Here is a 14432-nt window from a genome sequence, read left to right as displayed (position 1 = left end):
AACAATGACAGCTGGCATGTATTAGAATAACTCTGCACTTATATTCCTCCACAAACAATTTAAAAGATCCATAGCGATAGTCCAGAGACCTGTGATCAAAAAGGGAGCGTGTCTTCGGGAAATCAGCGAGGGCTGTGGATAGTCTGAAGAACAATGTTTTCCAGCGCACACATGGGCCGTTTGGCAGGAACCTGACCTCTGCCAGTGAATGACTTGACCACCCCACACCCGTGACGTGAGATGCAGTCTATTTAACTTTAAAGGTACTCTCAAATCTGCCACAATTCTACCAGCATTTCTCCATCCATTCTCAGTTTGAACAAATATAGTAAGTAAAATCTATGCACAATCTGCAGGTTCTCTGTTGCATTATTTGCCACGAAGTTGGGTTATTTTTCTCCTGATTTACTTTCAGGTATATTGCCTTTCGAGCGTCACTATGAGTATGTGCAGAACAGCGGATGTGTTCAAGCTCACCTGTCAATCACACTTCCTTCTGCTCCTGCAGTGCACCGCTCCGTGCCGATTGTGGTTCTCGTACCGATGAGCGGACCTCGGCTTATTGGAGAAAGTCTCATCACTCTTGTTTCCATTGTGGAACTCGTACTAATGTGCGACCCTCTGTTGACTCGAGAAAGGATCACCTCTGCCTTCAAATCCATCCTTCCAAAGTGAATCACTTCGTACCTTTCCGGTTTGAACTCCGTCTGTAACTGCTCAGCACTGCTCTGCGTCCTGTCACTGTCCTGTTGGTAATCTGTGACAACCTTCTATACTCTCCATAACTGCACCAACCTTCAAATCTCTGAAAATACAATAAACCACCCTTCCACCTCCTCATACAAATCATTCATAAAAGCACAACAATCCGGTGGTTTCAGAACAGATCACTGCAGCACTCCACTGTTCATGGACATCCGGGGAGAATTTTTTCCATCCACAACTATCCTTTGCTTTCTGCAAGTTAACACACGGTCCTTCGACGGAGCATATCCTGAAACTGCTTTTCCTGCCGATTTTTCTGGGTTCTCACTGGGCACAAATCAAACAATTCTTGTAATAATGTACATCTCCGCTCAGATCTGGACACAACACAGATTCTTCAACTGTTCCATAGATCTATCTGATCCTTGATGCCCACAAATGTCACGGTGTCATGCATCATCTGGTTTCTTTCACAATTCCGCTCCTCAAATTTACCACTCTCAAGTGTAATCCAAATCCATGCCTGTATCCATCGATATTTCCCATAAATATCAGAATCCTCTCCTGTTTGTACCTTTTCTAACTCCTGATCCTGTTGCTGTGTCATGACTAAGTCTATGTGTGTACAGATTGCTGGTTTTTCTGTCATTCCTACCTCTATATCTGGATTCCATTTCACCACTCAACTTGAATCTAGTTTGGCTAACTCACCAGCACTCCTGCTCCCTTCCACGGATGTCTTTAAGTGATCCTCCATCTTTTTAATCCATCAGTGGTTTCTCTGGCCTTCTCAAATATTTACTTCAACAAGGGAGCCGATGACAAAGGTTTGCCTTCTATTGGGATACAACGTCTAGATTCCCATAACGGTAAATATTCAGTCAAAGCACATGAGCATCCAGTGAATGAAGGGAGATGGGTCATGTACAGTCATCAGAGTTTAGTCTCATTCGGTATGGTGTTCAGTGCAGAAGTAGTGAGTCACAGGGCTTGTTCCTTTACTCTACTGTTCCATGAACTCAGCATGCCCAGGTGATGTGTTCACATTATAATGTCAATCCATTCACCATCTGCTGTCCATTCACCACCATTCATCTTGGTCTTCTGCACTGACGGGTGTAATATAGGACATGATGTCTTGCAACACCGGAACAAGCTCTCCCGCCAGCCATGTCCCTGACGAGCGGGACGTTCCTGGCTGTGCAGTGACGTAGCGCTGACAGCAATTTCTCAGAGTTCATCAGTCAACCGCCTGCTGCAATGTGGAACTTTAGATGAATCCAAATGTCAAACTTAAGCTTCCCTCGCAATCCGACTCACAAACTCTCTCAGTGCTGCACAGTACAACGCAGTTACAATTTTCTCAATCAAAAATTCATGGCATATTGCAGACGAGTCCGAAACTGTCATAAGAAAATCTTATATTCTTATATTATTTATGAGTGGGAATCAGCAAACGTAAGAGTGCAGGGATACACGGTGAAGGAGCAATTTAGAATTGCTGAGGGGAATGTATTCATATAAATGATGTTGCTACATGAAACAGGCTGTCTTGGTGGGTTTCATATCGATCGATTTATGAAATTAATTACGCACTTATTTATTTAAATTAATTGATATATTTATTTTGTTTATTTTCATTCAACCTTTCAGAAGTTGTGTTGCCAAGACATAGAGGTTTACGGATCAAATGCTGCTCAGTTGGCTCTGTGCGGTTTAGCAACGTATAGCATGCAGAATGGTCTGTTTGCCATATGACCCTATGGCGCTCAATGTGTTGACCAGTACAACCGTCATTATTCATCAGTGCACTGTCTCTCTCACAATTTTAACATCATCCAATTGTAGAAGGCTCTTGTCCTAAGAATAGCTCAGTGAATACAGATTCTATTTTAAGAGGATTCACTAGATTGCTGGAACAGCGGGAAAGAAGGAGAAAAAAAAAACAGCGGCTCACACTGAGTCAGATGTTCACAGGTACGGGACTGAGACAACACCGTAACGCTGGAGCAGACAGATACAGAACGAACCCCACACTTACACGATGGTAGAGAGTGTCAGATACCGAATGAAATCCACACTCACACACTGTAGCAGAGACTGTCAGATACAGAATGAAGTGCTTACGAAATGTTCAGATAAACAGGTAATGGTAATGAACCAGAAGATTTTAATGCTACCAGGATGGAGATTAGGATCGAAATCACGAGAGCCTGAGGTGCGATGACAAGGCCTTTCCAAGCAGTATGAGTGAAAACCTCAAGGCTGTCTAAAAGTATGTGAAGAACAAGATGATAAGACGTGAGAGAATAGTACCAATCAATGGTGAACGTGGAAAAGGGTGCACGGAGCCGGAGGAGATAGTAATACTTTATGAATACTTTGCTTCAGTATTCACTACGAAAAAAAAGGATCTTGGCGATTGTAGATATGACTTGCAGTGGAATGAAAAGATTAAGTGTGTAGATGTTAAGGAAAAGGGTGTGCTTGTTACAACGAATGAGGCGTACCCAAGTGCAGGAGACAGGCACGGAGAATTGGTTAGGATGCAGACGTGAACGGAAAACAGGAGGGAGAGCAGGTAGGCAGGAGACGTCGGACAGGCTTTATCAAGAGTCGGAGCGTCAAAAAAGAAAGGGCGGATAAAACTCTTCTTAGTACGGAGAGGCAGAGTTACACTGAAGTAAAACATTAGAAGACTTATTTTGATGCGAAGAGGCTGTGTTTCACGGGTAAACCTCTGAACTGGAATTCAACTTGGAAAACTGAACTTGACAAGAAGAAATGGAGTTTCACAGGTAATTCTCGATACTGGAGAAAAAACTTAGAAGATACGGTCCTAAGCGGTCGGGAAACGTTAATTACCACACAGGCAAAACCAACGATCAGGCAACTAGTGGGTGCAAATCCGCGGTTCTTATGCTGCAGGTCCTGATGAAAAATAGGTATGCCGTTATCAAAGGGATGTAGCAGCAAATGGGAAATTAGCAGTCGGAATCGTGGCGCAATCAAAGGAAAATAAAAGAAAATACGGAATTGACGATCAGGACCATGATAGTACACACCCCCCCGAACGGAAGCTTCCAGGCGAACCATCAGGCTTGTCCGGATTGTCTCGATGGAATCACGGATGAGGGAAGGATCCAGGATGAAGGAACGGGGAATTCAGGAGCGTTCCTCCGGGCCGGATCCCTCACAATCGACCAGGTACTGCCTCGCCGGCGCACATCCAGTATTCACAAGACGGTGTACGCTGGGTGGTCGTCAATGATACGGGTGGGTGGAAGGGGTTTGGCAGAAGGGCACAATTAGCTAAGAGATAGCGGTTTCAATTGGGAGACGTGGAACGTGGGATGAATGTGCCTGGATCTGAGCAGTTTGTTTCTGACTGCCGAGTGGTTGATTATACATTCAATTTCGAATGGTCCCATGTAGCGAGGGGCGAGTTTCTTGGGTTCGTTCTTAAGGGGTATGTCTTTTGACGAGAGTAAAACCTTCTGCCCAGGCCGCTAATTAGGTGTAGAAATTCGATGGCGATCGGCAATCCTCTGGGTTGCTTTCGGCTGAGTGGAGCAGGGCCACGCATGCATCCTTCCAGACCTTGCCGCATTGGCGGAGATGGGCCTGAACTGAAGGCACATCGATGTCGTCTTCATGTGCAGGAAACAGAGGGGGTTGATAACGGACGGAGAATTCGAAGGGGGACATGCCGGTGGCCGTGCTGACCAGGGAGTTGTGGGCGTACTTTACCGAAGCTAGATGAGTGCTCTGGGATGACGGGTTGCTGGCGGTTATTGCTGCTTACAAATCCTGGTTTGCTCGTTCTGTTTCACCTTTAGCCTGTGGGTGGAAGCCGGAAGACAGACTTACTGAGGCTCCAACGGTTTGACAAAAGGATATCCAGACTTGAGCGATGAATTGCGCACCCCACTCAGATATAATGTCCGAGGGAATTCCATGATAACGGAAGATGTGATGAACAAGGTGGTCGGGTGTTTCACGGGCTGTAGGGAGTTTGGGAAGGGTTAGGAAGTGCACAGCTTTGGAGAAGCGGTCCATCACGGTGAGTGCGGCAGTGATCCCATGTGAAGTGGGTAGTCCCGTAATAACATTCAGCGCAACGTGAGACCAAGAGCGGCTCGGGAAAGGTAGGGGACGAAGCAATCCAGCAGGTTGTCGGTGTGAGGCTTTTACACGGGCACACACAGAACAGGCAGAGACGAAGGAACGAGGGTCAGCATCCATGGAGGGCCACCAGAAATGTCTCTTCAGAAAGGACAGAGTCCGATCGATCCCGGGATGGCAGGCGAAACGAGAAGTGTGCCCCCACTGGAGAACCTGAGACCGAACAGCGTCGGGCAGGAAGACACGACAGTCGGGTCTATTCCCTGGGTCAGGTTGAGTCCGCTGGGCCTCGCTGACTATGGATTCCATCTCCCAGGTGAGGGCAGCCACCACACCGGATGGTGGAAGGAAGGTCTCGGGGTTGGGAAGTCCTACTCGGAGAAGATTGACGAGAGAGAGCTTCGGGCTTCCCGTTCTTGGAGCAGGACGATAGGCGAGTGTGAATCTGAAACGGCCAAAAAATAATGCCCGATGTGCTTGGCGGGAGTTCAGGCGTTTAGCGCTTTGGATATATGCGAGGTTCCGGTGGTCCGTCCAGACGATGAATGGATGTTCAGTGTCTCAACTCCTCCAAAGCGAGTTTGACGGACGCTGACTCCCGGTTCCCTACGTTGTAGTTTCGTTCGGCGGGGTTTAGGCGGCTAGAGAAGGAGGCCCAGGAATGGAGCTTTTGGTCTGGTCTGGAGCGTTGGAAGAGGACCGCTCCCACCCCAGAGTCGGAGGCGTCGAGTTCCACAATGAATTGACTAGAAGGGTCAGGTTGGGCCAGTATGGGAGCGGAAGTGAAAGCATCTTTAGCTCCGAGAAGGCCGAGTCCGCTTCGGGGGTCCAGTTTAAAGGTGTCGCAGGAGAGGTGAATCAAGTAAGGGGCGCTGCCACCCGGCTGTAATCCCTGATGAAGCGACGGTAGAAATTTGCGAACCCCAGAAATCGCTGGAGTTGCTTAAGCGTCGTGGGGTTTGGCCACTCCGCCACCGCCCGGGTCTTTTCGGGATCCGCCCTCAATTCCCCGCTCTCAGTGATGTACTCCAGCAAACTGACGGAACGGGCATGGAACTTGCACCTCTCTGCCTTAACGAATAGCTTGTTCTCCAAAAGCCTCTGAAGAACCTGACGGACATGGTGCGTGTGTTCCTGGAGAGTACGGGAGAAGATTGAGATGTCGTCCAAATAAAAGAAAACGAAACGGTTAATAAATTTCGTAAGGACATAGTTTATCAGGGCGTGGAAGACAGCGGGAGCATTGATGAGGCGGAATGGAATAATCAGGTATTCAAAATGACCAAGCGGGGTGTTACCAGCTGTTTTCCCACTCATCTCCCTCCTTTATCCTGACCAGGTGATAGGCACTCCGCAGGTCCAACTTAGAGAAAATTGTGGCTCCGTGAAGGGGCTCGAAGGCAGAGTTGATAAGGGGCAGTGGATACTTATTCTTTATGGTAATGTTACACAGGCCACGGTAGACAATGCAGAGGCTCAGTGAGCTGTCCTTCTTCCCCACAAAGAAGAATCCTGCGCCTACAGGGGAAGATGAGGGTCGGATAATGCCCGCCGCGAAAGAGTCATTTAGGTAAGCCATTACTTCCCTTTCTGGTCGGGCAGGTTATACAGCCGACAGATGGGTAGAGGGACTCCGGGGAGAAGGTCCCACACTGTAAATTGTCCAGAGTGTCCCATTACTACCATGACTCAGTATGTTTCATCATACTACTTTGCGGCGTTCGTAACAGGAGCCAACAGATGTGATCACAGAAACGGAGAGAGAGGGTGAAGACCGCGAAGACCAGTTTAGGAAAGCGAGATCGAGGATACGGTGTGGGAAGGAGAGTGGTTAAGCAGGCGTGGTGAGAGAGCTCAGCGAGACCACACTGGTTGCTTGTTTCTGAAGGACTTTAGAATGGAAGCGCTGTAATCCCAGAATTCCCTCCAGGAAGGAAAGTCCTCTAATCGTTCAGTGCATTTATGGACAGTATTCTCTGACTCACACTTTCCGACCTCATCCCAGTATCTCTCTGAACCCGTAGTGTCTATTTCTCTTCCAAGTATTTTGATTTCGCGTCACTCTCTATCCACCAGTCTCCCCAACACCCCCCCCCCCCCCCCCCCCCGCGACCAATTTCTCTTCCTACCCGCTTTCACTCATATTCACCCCTGTCTTGGGCTCTCCCCTTCCGAGTTCTCTTCTAATCTTCCTCTTCACATTGATCTTTCCACATCACAAATATCTGTTATCACTCCAGATCTCTCGACCTCCCCGGTCACCCTCCCCCTGGTCTTTCTCTAAGCCCTCGGTCTCTCCCTCTACCCCGCCCCAACCGGTCTTGCTCAGTTTCTCTCCCCCACTGCCATTTCTCCTCTCCTAAAATCTCGGCTGCGTCTCTCTCCCTCCCGTCCTTCTCAGATTCTCGCCACCGTCTCTTTACATTCCCCAGTCTCTTTCTCCTCAGTGAGGAAGACTAACCAAGCATTAAGCGGGATCTGGACCAATTTGAACAACGGGCTGAAAAACGGCGGGTCGCATGTAACACATCCACAAGTGTTAGATGTTGCACTTTGGGAGGACCAGCCAGGGTTGATCTGACACAATGAGAAACAGGGCACTGAGGAGTACGATAGAACAAATGAATCTGGGAATCAGGTCCATATTCAATGGAAGTTGTGGCGCAGTTAGACAGCGTCGCAAAAAAAAGCTTTTCGTACATTGGCCCTCATAGACGAAAGTACTGAGTACAGGAGTTGAGCTGTTATGTCGATGCTGCTTAAAAAATTATTGAGGCCTAATTTGGAATATTGTTGTGTTTTTGCTCAACTACCAACAGGGCAGAAATAAATACGTTTGAACGAATACAGAACAAAGTTACACGGCTATTTTCGGGACTGGATGTTTTGAATTAAAAGGAACGATTAGGAATGTTAGCACTTTATTCCCGAGCGGGTAGAAGACTGAGGGGAGATTATGATAGAGGTATACAACATTAAGACGCGTATAGAGAGTATAAATGCAAGCGGGCTTTCTCCACTGATGTTGGGCGAGAATACAACTAGAGATCATGGGTGAAGGGTGAAATGTGAAATGTTTAAGGAAAACAGGAGGGGAAGCTTCTTCACCCGGATGGACTCCAAAGTGTAGACAGTGCTGCCTACGCAAATGGTTATTGAGATTCCGATCTGAACGTTTAAGAGATGATTGGATAAGTACTGGGATATAGATGGCCACGGTCCGGGTGAGGTGGATGGGAGTAGGCAGTTTAAATAATTCCTCACTGACTGGACGGGCTGAAGACCCTGTTTCTGTGCGGTGGTTTCCTCTGGCTGTCTGACTGGATATCTGGGTTAGAGCTTTCGTGTTTCACAGCACCGACCAATCTAGAAAGTCGTTGATACTGTTCGATCCCTCTGTCCTTGCACACACTGAAGCATGGAGACTGAGTTAATGGATGGTTATAGCATGAGAAAGTGGAAGCTTTGGAAGTTGTTTATTCTGTATTCTTCAATTGCCTGCGATGGTTTGAAGGAAGGAAGACAAATGTGAGCCCAGATATTTACTTTGCTATCGCTGCGTTTATACTTTGTGTAGTTTTGTATGTTTCATTTATTATTGATTTCAGAGGGAGACACGGATTTCTCATCGGCCATGTGGATTCAGGGTTAAATGGATCGAAATATGAGCGTATTTACACCCGATACGATAAAACCACGTTCAGATGTAAATTGACATTAGGATAAATTGGTGTGTACTTGAATAGGGAATTTGGAATTGGCATTTTGGAAGGCTGGTTCTTTGAATGAGCTCAAGAAGCTGCTACTGATCAGTTTGAAATGCTGGTTTTAATTTGTAGGGCTCCATCGGAAAAAAATGTTTTGAAATCATTGTAGGAACTGCCCTGTAATATGTAAATGGAAGTGGCAGTGCAGTCAACAGCTCAGCGATTTGCTTACATCCGTAGCCCTAAGTCCATAAATTATCCAGGTGCTGCTGGGTGGTCAGATTAAATCGGTTATTTCCCTCAGCCCTATTTCTTGGAACCTGTAACTGCAGAGTCCAAATAAAGTTATAAAGTGTACCGAAGTTTCCACTCTCCTGGCGGGACACGGCTGTCCGCTGACTTCGATCCAGAATTCACTCTATCTACTACATCATCTGCCTTCTGTTAGTGGCCAATTCTGAATCAACACAGCCAGGTTTCCCTGGACCCCATGCCTCCTGACTTTCAGAATGAGTTTACTATGGGTAACTGATCAAACTCCTGACCAAGATTAATGCACCCACATCGTCTGTTCTGATTCATCTGTTTGTTTTATTTTCAGTTTTTCAGCCGGAGTACGTTTCTCCAAATACTCATAAATTCCTTATTTAATAATGCTTTCCAGTAGTTTACACACCACTGATCTAAGACTTGCTGGTCTAGAATTCCAAGAAGTATGCCTATTATCTTTTGTCAACAAATGAATAACATGTTCCACCCTCCAATCATCTAGTTCTATTTCCTTGCCGAGCGAAGACACACATATCTTGTCCAAAAGTGCAGTAATATCTTCGCTCGCTTTCCCAAATTATCTGGACTATATCCCTTCCGGCACCGGGGAATCATCTGTCATAATATTTTCCAAGTTTCCATTCTCGTCCTCTTTCGGAGCGTCGGGATGTTTGGCATATCAGCCTTTTTATGCTGTGTTTACATTCATTAATGTATTAAGGAGCTTCACCGCCTCCTTGGACTCCAGACACATTACCTCTTTCTCCTCTGATCTGCCCACACTCTCTCCAGTCTCCTCCTGTTCTTCACAGTGCAACTCGCCAAGGCCTTCTCGTCTCCTTCTACACTTCTAAGTCCACTGTTAAATTATTTCCGGTCTACATTGTGACTCCCAATAACCCTACCTGATCCTTTCTTCCTAATCTTTAAGTATCGTTCTTTCTTCCTCTTGATGAGTTGTTCCAACTTTCTTGTCACCCAGGGTTACTTACACTATCATTTTTTTCCCACCGCCATTGGGACAAACCCTTACTGAACCCCATGTCAAGGCTCCCTAAGCAATCCCCACAGATCTGTTGCGCATATCCCTGAGTACAATATTTCCCAATTTAACTTCCCAAGTCCCTGCCAGGTAGCACCATAAAACAGTGACCCCCAATAAAATAGATACCATGCTTCCTGGCCCTATCCCTGTGCAAGGTACATGGAGGGGAGTTCTCCCTGTCGTTCCGGATATGCTGACCAGCGGGGAGATTTGTCAAAGAATATTGTGGAAGTTGCATTTGCCCGTGCCAATATCATGGCACATGTCCAGGTTCTGCTTCCCGATCGGTTCCTCACCGTTCCCGTTGCAGTGTTTTTGTTAATCTGGTGGGTGGTTGAACAGAAAATTCCAAATGGGGTGTTCCACGTTGTCCTCCCTTTCTGCAAATGCGATACTGTCCCTGGTTTCCCATCATACTCCCTTTACACTCTGTTACCCGACCCCGTCCATTTTTCAACATCTAACACCCGGAAAGTCCTGAAGCCATCCCTGCCCTTGTGACAGTCCAGTGTCTGTGATAGTTCGGAACGTACTTTAACCAATGTTACAATCACGCCATCATCATTGACCGTTTGTATCGCTACCTACCTGAACTGTATGAAGTTAGCAATCTTCCGCCAATTCTGCAATTTCCGGATGACCAGGCATATGATTGTTTGAATTAATGACATATTTGCCAAACCTGTTCATTGTAAAACGGCTTTATTTCAAAACTCCGCCGTCTTAACGTTAGTCGCGGCCGTTATCTACACAGACGGCCATTTAATGTAAACACATACTTCATTCCATTCCTCAGCTCTTCTCTGAATTTCCTCTGTGTCAGTGTATAGATACAAGTATTGGTGCACACGCTGAGAAGTTGTAACATGTACCCAAATTGTTGGAGGACGTATACCGGAGAACTCAAATATCTGTCCTGGTAAAAATAGTTTTGTTTTTGCCATTTGAAGGAATGGGCTACATAGGGCATCCACAATAATATGAAATTAGCTGATATAGAAAACAGCAAAATTATGGACTTTCTGCGTTTTTCCACCTCGGCATCTTTCTGATTGTCGCTGCTGTGCCGAAGCCTTCTGCGGACTCTATTTGCCACAAGGATATGTCTTACAGTTAACCCGTTAAAGACCAGAATTAAACCGATTGGTAGCAATGGTGTTAAAATGCTGGCCTGCAATGCGAATGCTCTCCACACGGGTGAAGTAGCGTATTCATGTGTGAGTGCGCAACGCCACGGCGTATTGTCAATGATGACGTAAGGTTCAACGGCAAAGTAAACCGGGGCACCTCTCCCGCAGCTCACTAGAACCACGATCACGATAACCACCTTTGCTGTTCTCTCAGTGCAGTATCGCTCCCGCAGCTTTCGGCAACATATTGCGATGAAACGATCAAAGGTAAAACTGACCGTAAACCAAACAGAGCAGTCCATCGTCACGACCCGAAATACAATTGTCAGAGCGCATACAGGAGTGATGAGCAGGGATCTAGAATAAATATAGATATTGTTGGTCTGATCCACTAAAGCAACAACGATAACCACCATCAGATCCGCTGTCGCCATTCCAACCAGGTAACGGGTGATGCATTTGGAGAGTCCGCATTTTCCCCGAGAGAGGATCACAATCGCCGTTAAATTAACTACAAGAATATGGAAAAAAAGAGAAATATCGTCAGCGGCAACTCTCTGAATACCCTATTACGGAGATGCGATACAGGGTATGGTTTAGCTTCAACTGATTAAATTCACCCGCCCCCATCCCATTCCTCTGATGCTGTGCAGGTTATGGTTTATTTCGAAGCGGGAGTCCAGTGTGTACGGGCTGTGCCTGCAGTCCGGCTGGAGGACAATGACGGATTGGCATGGCCGACCTTCTGACTGATTAGAGCGAGGTATCCGAGTTCCAAGGCTTACGTACCGGTGGGCAGTCAATTGCTCCTGTAAACAACACTGTTTCCATTACTTGAGGTGAAAGAGCTGAGGGATTTTTTTGTAGCGGTAACAAAGTGACATCAATGAGATCAAAGCACGAGTTTTCATTTACTGACTACGTGTCTAAAATAAACTGAACCCTCATGTAAATAAGCTGCACGTTGTTATAAGGTCTCGAAGTTACTGCACTGATAGATACTCCGACCGAGACAAGCAGAGACCAGCATCACTTCAGAAAGCCTAGCCCGGTGAAATTATAAAACAATGACAATTTAATTGACAAAAGAAATAAGCACTGTGATCGAACTACGGAAAATGGAAATAAAAACATTAGATGCCCGAATCCTCCATTCAGGAAACAGGTTTCAGCCGATGGTAGCATCTGTGCTTAGTAACAGTGCGGATACCGCAGCAGAGTAACGACGGCACCATACATAAAGTAACCAGCTCCGGCGTCTTACCGGGGACACCAACCGCTACAAGTGTGGGATAGAAAGTGGCCGCGATGTAGTAAATCGTCGCATATCCCATATTCCGTCAGAAGCAGCGTTCGGTTGTACGGAACGTTTCAGCTGCTCAGATGGACTGGGGATCGGTTTAGCAGACTTTTATTGAGGTGAGAGCAATTCCACTGAGGCAATTAGCGTGGCGATCACGTCAGGGACATTAGTGACAACCAACTGCACAAACACCTACGTTAACCTTTTTTTACTCACTCTGTCACCGTGCCATGAATTTGACTCCTCAAGGGACATTGCAATCTATTTTCTTTAAAACAAAATGTAATGTGAATTTGCCAGTTTAGTTTCCATGGCACCGAACCTCAGCTGTTTAAAGAGGGCATAGTTGCATCAGTGTTGTTTCTAACTTACGCGTTCATAATGAAGTCGATGTATTTGTGTAACATTGAACGGATTACATTTGCTTCTAAAGCAGAGGGAAGTGTTTGGCCTGGCAGGTGAAATGGAGCACATTTCTTTATTAAAGGACAACGTTCATTCATTCTTTTCTTTCGTTCGTTTCCGTCATTCCAGGCGGTTTGAGTGATGGAAATCACAGTGACAGCTGACATATTTTACAATAAGATACACTGCACATATTCCTGCAAACACTTTAAAAGATCCAAAGAGATAGTCCAGAGACCGGTGATCAAAAAGGGAGTGTCTTCAGGAGATTAGCGAGGGCTGTGGACAATTTGAAGAACAATATTTTTCAGCGCACACATGAGCTGCTTGGCAGGAACTGACTTCCGCCAGTGAATGACCTGACCACCCCACACTCGTGACCTGCGATGCAGTCTATTTAACTTTAAAAGTTATTCTCAAACCTGCCTCAATTCTACCACTGTTTCGCCATCAATTCTCTCTTTGGACAAAAGTAGCAAGTGAAATCTGTGAAATATCCGCAGGTTCTCAGGCTGTTCCATTATTTGCCACGAAGTTGTATTTTTCTTTTTCCTCCTGATTTACTGTCAAGTATATTGCCTTTCGAGCGTCATTATATGAAAGTCTCATCACTCTGTTTCCATTGTGGAACTCGCACTAATGTGCTGCCCTCGGTTGACTAGAGAAAGCATCACTTCTGTCTTCAAATTCATCATTCCAATATGAATCACTTCGTACCTTTCCGGGTTGAACTCCATCTGGAACTTCTCAGCGCTGCTCTGCGTTCTGACACTGTCCTTTTGTAATCTGTGACAACCTTCTACACTGTCCATAATTCCACCAACCTGCACATCATTACAAGTACAATAAACCAAACTTCCACCTCCTCATCCACATCATTCAAAAACACACGAAAAGCCAGGCGTCTCAGAACAGATCTCTGCAGGACACCTGTCCCCAACATCCAGGGAGAAAACGCTCCAGCCACAACTATCTTTCGCCTTCTGTGGGCGTCAGTACAGAATCCACCAGCCAATTTACTTGGATAACAAACCTTCGGATGTTATGAATGGTCCTACCATGTATAACATTAATGCCTTGCTAAAGTCTAATCATATCAAGCCAATTATCTCCCAATTTATTTCCAGAAGACCACGCAACGAAAACCTTCTCCCATATGTTTTTCTCTTCCATTGTCTCCGCCTTCACTCAGGCGAGTGCAAAGATGTGACCTATCCTCAACCTCCGGGTACAAACAGGAAGTGGTTGCCCAACTCACTGAGAGAACAAGTGCTCCTTCATCCCCATCAGCGACAATTGCCTGAAACATAAATCTAAGAGGATCACTCGTCTCGGTCCAGAGCATCCCATTGACAATATGTTTTCTGGAACTCAGCTGCGAGAAGACGTTTACTACCTCCAAGGGGTTTGAGTTGGTTAATATGGTACTAACCCAACTTATTTGTAGCAGTCTGAATTCAATGTAATGATCTACTGGCTCTGTCAGCGATATCATATGTCCCTACAATTCGCGAAGCTGTAAAGTGTCTCGGCTGATTTAGAGACATGATTATCTTCTGACCTATTTCCAACTCCCGCGGTTTTGTTCGCACCTCTAAATAAATAAGCTTTGCTCTGCTGTTTCTCCCGTCTCCTATTATGGGTGGCAACATAATGGGCCTCCTGAATAGAGTCAATTAATTGCTGTTTGCGTTTGCCCTTCCCAATGCCACCAGACACGGTTGATGATAAATCTTGCCCAA

The sequence above is a fragment of the Hemitrygon akajei genome, unplaced genomic scaffold (genome assembly GCF_048418815.1).
Source record: "Hemitrygon akajei unplaced genomic scaffold, sHemAka1.3 Scf000096, whole genome shotgun sequence".
Classification (NCBI taxonomy): Eukaryota; Metazoa; Chordata; class Chondrichthyes; order Myliobatiformes; family Dasyatidae; genus Hemitrygon; species Hemitrygon akajei.
The sequence above is the reverse complement of the archived record's forward strand: the minus strand, read 5'-3'. Positions refer to the sequence as shown.